Source organism: Microtus pennsylvanicus, chromosome 5 (genome assembly GCF_037038515.1).
Source record: "Microtus pennsylvanicus isolate mMicPen1 chromosome 5, mMicPen1.hap1, whole genome shotgun sequence".
Lineage (NCBI taxonomy): Eukaryota > Metazoa > Chordata > Mammalia > Rodentia > Cricetidae > Microtus > Microtus pennsylvanicus.
This window is the reverse complement of record NC_134583.1, coordinates 95,017,704-95,025,254: the sequence shown is the minus strand read 5'-3', so window position 1 is coordinate 95,025,254 and position 7,551 is coordinate 95,017,704. Positions and strand designations below refer to the sequence as shown.

At 36.4% G+C, this 7,551-nt stretch overlaps 1 pseudogene; it reads right to left on the bottom strand.

Annotated features, from left to right (window-relative positions):
- Nucleotides 1-459: 459 nt before the first annotated feature.
- Nucleotides 460-1,441, bottom strand: LOC142851113 (olfactory receptor 5B12-like; annotated as a pseudogene).
- Between the last annotated feature and the right edge of the window lie 6,110 nt (nucleotides 1,442-7,551).

Below are 7,551 nucleotides of genomic sequence, written 5' to 3'. Positions count from 1 at the left end.
CCCCAAAATGGCAAATTCTTACATCCTCTCTCAAAATTAGTATCTCCTTCATATTTGAATCTTGGTAAGGCTTAACTGCCGTCTTCTGGGGTAGAATGGTAGAGGAAATGCATACATGTTCTACTTAACATTTGAATAATTCTGTGAGTTTTATAATAATCTATGAGAATACTGCCTGAAAATGCCAAGTAAGCCAACTGAATCATGCTCTAAAGGATAAGAGATCTAGTGAAGATGAGCAAAGATTGCCTAGAATATAGCCAGTATCATTAACATAAAATAAAATGAGACTATTCTGGACCGCCCAGATCGGCTGAAATAATAAAACATGCAAAAACTCATGAGTGAGCCTAGACTAGAAACAAAGGGCCTTCCCTGTCCAGACAAGTATATGTGGTAGCAAACCATTGCCTTGAGCCACTAAATGAAGGAATTTTCTGCTACACAACATATAAATGATTAATTGCAAAAATTGTGTAAATCTCTAATTAAAGCTAGGTGTTGAGCAGACTTCATCTTCTCAATGGTTTTCTTTAAGGCATTATGGACCTCTTTATTTCTTAAGCTATAGACAATTGGGTTCAACATGGGAACTACTATGGTGTAGAACACGGATGCCATTTGATCATTGTCCAAGGAATGACTAGAACTGGGCTGTAGATACATGAAGATTATAGTTCCATAGAATATGGTCACAGCGGTGAGGTGGGATGCACAAGTAGAGAAGGCTTTCTTCCTTCCTTCTGCTGAACGCATCCTCAGGATAGCAATGAATATGAAAGCATAGGAGGTCAAGATAACTATCAGAGCAAAAAAGACATTGAATGATGTTATGATAAAGAGCACAATCTCATTCACATATATATCAGAGCAAGAAAGATCCAGGATTGGAGGGATATCACAGAAGAAGTGATGAATCACATTAGAATGGCAAAATGAGAGATCAAAGATAAACCCGGTTATAGATAGAAGATTCAGCTAAGCTGAATACATAGCAGCCAATCACCATGTGAGTACACACTCTAGTAGTCATGGTAGTGGTATAATGTAAGGGCTTGCAAACTGCAGCATGTCTGTCAAAAGCCATGACAGCAAGTAGGAAACAGTCTACACTCGCAAAAGACACAAAGAAGAACATTTGAGCTACACATCCCCCATAGGAGATAACTTTATCCCCTGTGAGAAGCCCAGCCATCACCTTTGGAGTCACAGCTGAGGAGTAAACACAGTCTGCCAGAGAGAGATTACTGAGGAAAAGGTACATGGGAGTGTGGAGAAGGGAGTCCACCCAGATCAACACAATCATGCCCAAGTTCCCGATCAGTGTGATGAGATAGATGAGGGTGAATGTTGTAAATAGGGGGACTTCCAGTTCTGGGTTGTCAGTTAGTCCCAAGAGTATAAATGTACTCAGTCTGCTGCTGTTTGCCACATACAACATTTCGATATTGTATTTTACCTGTCAAAATCATGAAAGGACATGAACAGGTTGATGAGTGTGTCTTTCTCAGAGTGCATGAGACACTGGGTTCAATGCTCAGTAATCCCCACAAGTAAGCACATGATATAACATGAGAACACAGCGTAATGAGTTGTGGATTTATATTGCTCAAAATACTACTTAATGTATAGTTAAAAGAAAATGAATAATCATTATAGCATTCTAAATATATATGATATTACTAATAACAGCAATGATGTATGCACATGTTATTGGAATATAGAGAATGAGAAAAAAATTGTTTGAACCTTATCACTCAAACAGTTTATGTAGGTAACTGTCTAACTTTCATTGAAATTTTCTTAGGCAAAATAAAACTTTCACAAATATTAAATGCTAGCAAAGGTAGTGTTTCCAAAGTAAAAACAAAGAGGAATTTTCAAATGCCATTTTGTGCTACAGTATAATCTGTTGAAGTTTAAGTTTGACCACTTACCTTCTTCAACTAAATAATCTCATTATAAAATAGCCTCCATAGTTTTTAAAGTCCATGGTAAATATCTGCTGTAAATATGATAAATCCTTCAGCAAACAAATATTTGACACCAGAATAATTCAAACTTGGGCTTATTACTCTATTGCTCCACATGTAATCCATGAGCATACACTTAATGCTCTCTTCAACATATATCCTCAATGCATTCCTCAGTCACTACCTCCAGGAGAGCTGCTTCCATTTGGGTCATAGTGGAAAGAACCGAGATTTCAAATTAGTCCCTAGGACAGATGGGATAAAGAAACCACATATCATATTCAAATATCTGATCTTAAAGATGGTTGGTCTGACAAATAAGTATTCAAGTTTTGTCTTTTCAAATAGAGAGCACATCTTGCTCAGACAACATCTTTTAATTGTTTGTTACTTATCTTACAATTTCACACATGTATCATATCAGTCATTCCTGTTACTCTCTCCTGTCACCATGTCTCAACTTCTTTTAACAGTGTTCAACCCCTCTCCTCTCTAATGGTGTCTTTCCCAAATTCATGACTTTTAATTTTGTTTTGTGACCCAGGCCATCTGAGTGACCATAGGATTAGGACTATACATTGTAACATACTGTGGTTAATGAAGGATACACACTGAAGGTAATATCTAACCCCTTTTCTGAATCTAGCAATAATAGCTTAACAATGAGGGATAGTGTCCCATAAACCCTTCTTCATTTATGACTGTTACTGAGTCCATTCTTTGTAACTCTAAATATAACACTAGCAACAATCTTCTTTGGGCCAGACACTGTTGTGCTAAGTCTTATAGATTCACACTTTAAACATTCTAAATTTAAGCGTGAGAACCTAAACAATAAATTCTTTGGTTATGATGCTAATTCTCTGTGAATCATTATACTTAGAATAGAGCTAAACATATAAGAAAATGCCATTCTACCTGGGAAGCAAAAATAGGAAGATTGTGAGTTCAGTCCTATCTGGATGACAGAGTGAGTTCAAGGCCAGCCAGAGTAACTCTGACTCTGTCTAATAATAAAAAATTAAAAGTAAATAAGAACAATGGGTGGGAGCAGAACATCCCAATAAAAATTTTATCTGCCATGAACAGGATCCTGGGTTAATGGTCCAGTACCACAAAACAACAGAGATTGAAACACATAAGATAGAGAAAGGACAGAGAAGCATATAAAGGTACAGAATGACCCAAGAAGTATAGAAATGTAAGTCAATCTGAGATAGCAAAAGTGCCTGAGCTGTACTCTCTATGAATTTGCCTAATGTGTGTGTTTGAGAATTTAGCTATGACAGGTTTTTCATGGTATTTTATGAATTAAAAGTCATAATCCATTAGTGGATGGTAAAATTAAATGATGAACTGAACCAACAATTTAAAAAATTCTGTTAAATATCATGTGTATTATTATTAATGGTTTCCTTTTTGCTTGGTTGGTTTTGTTTGGTTTAGTGTTGTTTTGTTTTGTTTAGTTTTATTTTTTTGAGACAGGATTTCTCCGTGTTACAGTCCTGGCTATCCTGGAACTCACTTTGTAGACCTTGAACTGGCCTTGAACTCACAGAGATCCACCTGCCTCTGACTCCTGAGTGCTGGGATTAAAAGCATGCACCAACGCCACCTGGACAGTAAATGGTTTCTAACACAGGTGACAGGTGTTTTATGTCACTGCTCAGCTTAATGCTTGCAAATATTAACTTATTTAAGACAAAAGGAATAGAAGGATAAACCTAAAAGATGAGGGGAAGTGGGAGTATGTGGGAGCTTTACTTATTCCATGAATGTATTTGTGTTGGTGTACCTGAATGTGTGTGTGTGCGTGCATGTTTGCACGTGTGTGTGTGTAGAATGTGTTTCTTGTGTCCCAATATAAACTGTACTTCTACCTAGAAATTCCATATTCACATAATGCTTGATCATGGACCCATAAAAATCCATTTAAGTACTGTAATAATGTTGCTTTAGAAACATATGCTAAATGGCTCAACAAAGAGGAATGTGGTTGTTTATAGATAGACTTCATTAAGTCCTTCATTTGTTTGCTTAGTGTGTCAAAACTCACTTATTGAGCACACTCCACGTCAAAAACACTATCTTAAAAATGGATTTCAAAATATATGATAATGATGCCATCTTCTATTTGGAAATGTCCTTATTGCCTCTGTTAGAGTAAGCATTTGTGATTCCTGACACTTGGTAAAAAGGTGTGAAGCCAGGAGGAGATTAGATACTAGAAAGATAAGCTCTGATCAATCAATAGGAGAATAGTTATCCCTGTACCTTTGCACAGCAGATATGCTGTTTCTGCAGTCTGAACAAAACAGATTCAGCTAGAAACCTACCTTGTTCTTTAAGGGAGTTGGCACTGTGTCATTTGGGATCCAGGTGGAAGACCCTCTCAAAGAGGGAAAGCTTCTGATGAAGTTATCTCCTAATGACTAGTTGAACAACAAAGTTCTCCAGAGACAGACAGATACAAGGAAAAGGTGATTTTTTTGTAGTGGTTACAAAATAGTCTCTAACCTGTCACCCAGGGATGCTGTGAGAAAAAAAATAAGAAGTCTCTGATTGCACTCTGTGAAGTGTCCAGCAACTCTAAGAGGAAAGAGTACACCATTGTGAACTGGATATTAATTTTAACTTGAGATTTGCTTGAGCTGGATGTTGTTGATGACTCATAATAATATGCAATTGTGAAATAAAACTTCACAAAAGAGCAATTTTCTATATTTCAATAAATAAATAAGAAAATGCCTTTGGCACATAGGCTATTCCTTCTAAAATGATGTCATATAGATTCATGTCGGATACTAGACACCAATGTCTTGAATTCAAAGAACTTATACATGCACAAAGTCCACAGAGAAATTGATGCCCAGGAGGACATCCACAGATCTTCATTCCACTCAGCTAGAGAAGCAGTAATTAAATTGTCTACAGAGACATACCTACATCAGCATTTTGAGGGAAAACAGTCATGCTTTACGCTACCTGGAGCTTGTGTGTGTATGAGTGTGTGTGTGCGTGTGTGTGTGTGTGCGCGCACACACACACACACGCACACGCTTTATTGTGTAGCTACATCATACAAATGAAATATTCCCTCTTAGAGGAAGTAGGGAACTTCATAAGATTGGGGGAACTAATGAAACTTATAAAGGTGTGAGTTTACATGATTCTCAAAGCTTAGAAAGTTACCAAATGCATGATTCCATAACTTCAGGTTGTATAAGCAGCTAGCAGTAACTCGGGGAAGAGAGACTTGTAGCTCTCTACAAGCCGTATTCAGCTGTTGTGTTTCATTTGTGCTGGTGTAGGATTCCAGGCATGCCGCTGCCTTTGACGCTCTCACGGCTCTCTACTACAAGGAATCTCTCATCATCCTCCTTTAAGGAGCTGCGATGTACTCATTTGTTCTTCAAGGGAGATTTTTGATGGAATTAATTTTTGGTCTGTTCCTGGCACCCCACCCCCTTCTCTCTTCAATGATTTTTTATTAATTTTTTACAACTCGTTTTTTCTCCCCCAACCTCCCCTCTGCACCCCATCTGCTCATTCTCATTTCCATTCAGAAAAGAGCAGACCACCCATGGATATCAACCAAACATGGCATATCAAGATGTGGTAAGACTAGGCACCACTCCTTATATTACGGCTGGACAAGCAACCTAGTACAAGGAATAGGGTTCCACGAGCTGGTAAAAGAGTCAGAGAGTTCCTCTGCTCTCACTGATAAGAGTCCCACAAGAAGATCAAGCTACACAAGTAACATATATGCAGAGAGCCTAGGGCAATCCCATGTGGGCTCTCTGGGTGGTTCAGTCTCTGTGACCCCTATGTTCCCAGGTTAGTTGATTCTGTGGGTTTTCATGTGATGTCCTTGACCCCTCTGGCTCCTAATGCTCTTTTCGTCCTCTTCCACAGAATTCCCTAAGTTCCATCTAATGTTTGGCTCTAAGTCTCTGCATCGGTTTCCATCAATTTCTGGATAAAGCTCTATGATGACAATTGATCTATGGAGCCTTCTCTTAGATGAAAAGATGTCCATTCATGTCTCTCTAGGAAAAACAAATTATGTACCATGAGTCTGCTTTTATTCAATTCAAAATATTTTTCTTTTTATTACTTCTTTTAGCTTCATATTGTTAGTTTCAAAAAATCAAATTTGAAAATATGAATCCTTTCACACTGCTGGTGGGAATATAAATTAGTGTGTCCACTATTGAACTCAGTCTGGAAATTCTCTAAAAGACACTGAAAGGAAAGCACCTTATGATCTTGATATGCTCCTTCTCGGTATAAATGTCCACAAAATAAGTCAGCTTGCTCTAAAGATACTTTCATAACCATGTTTATTGACGATATGTTCAAAATAGTTGAGTTATATTATTAGATGAATTACCAGTCAACAAATTAATAAACTATGATAGATCAATGATGATGATAGATAATAGGTAAATACGAGATAGATAGACAGATAGATAGATAGATAGATAGATAGATAGATAGATAGATAGATAGATAGATGATAGATAAGATAGTGTATTATTAAACTTTAAAGCAAGAGTAATTCATGTCATTTCTAAATTAAAATTATCCATCATGCAAGTGAAATAAAGCTTTCTATCAATACGTTTCTCTCATATGTGATATTTATAAGTAAAAATATATAAAAATAAAAGTAGAGAATTATATATAAATAAAGGATAAAGTAGCTAATAATGAATAATAGTGTTAGTAAATATGATCCAAATATATTCAAGGCATGTACAGAGTCCTATTGAAAACCATCTACACATTCTGTAGACTTGTTCATAGAACTTCAGGTAAAGGAAATACAAAATAGACTTGGCTTACAAGAACAAGGGGTAGTAGGTTTCTGTGAGCATTTTTTCTTTTTATTAATATGGCTCTGGTATTAGCAGAACCTTCATTATAAAATAGGAGAAATGTCATAGCATACACAACAGTGCATCTTCACATTGCTACACTAGCTTCTGATTTTTGAGAAGAAGATTGTTTTGTGCCACTATATTTTGATTTCTTTATTTTAGCATTTTAGTTCAGTCAAATTATTCTAATGTCACCAGATTGGATTCATCATCTTAAGACCACAAATTCTTTGCTTCTCCTTTTCCCAAGAGTTGGTAACTCTTTCTTCATACATAAATTCTAAGTCAGACATAGGTCTTACATTAGCCAGTGTAGGATGATACTTTTAAAAAGAGGAATTTGTGAGTTTAGAGGTGATGAAGTATTTTACTTTCAGATTTTGAATATAATCTCTTGACAGTATCCTACATAAGCTGCCTCGGACACTAGAAGGCAGACTATCATATGGTGATGCAGAAAATAGACCAGACAATACCCAAGTTCAATACCAATAAAAGAGTAGAACTATCTTAGGCCTTCAAGTTCAGTTGACCTTGTATAATATAAAGAACCTCATGGGTGAACATGGATGAAAATAGAATTGTATTGTTCAAATGATTATATAAAATACTAAACCATCGTCTTAAGACATTAAATTTTGAGAACGCTTGTTATACAACAATAGATAACTGATTAACCATACAGATTTTTT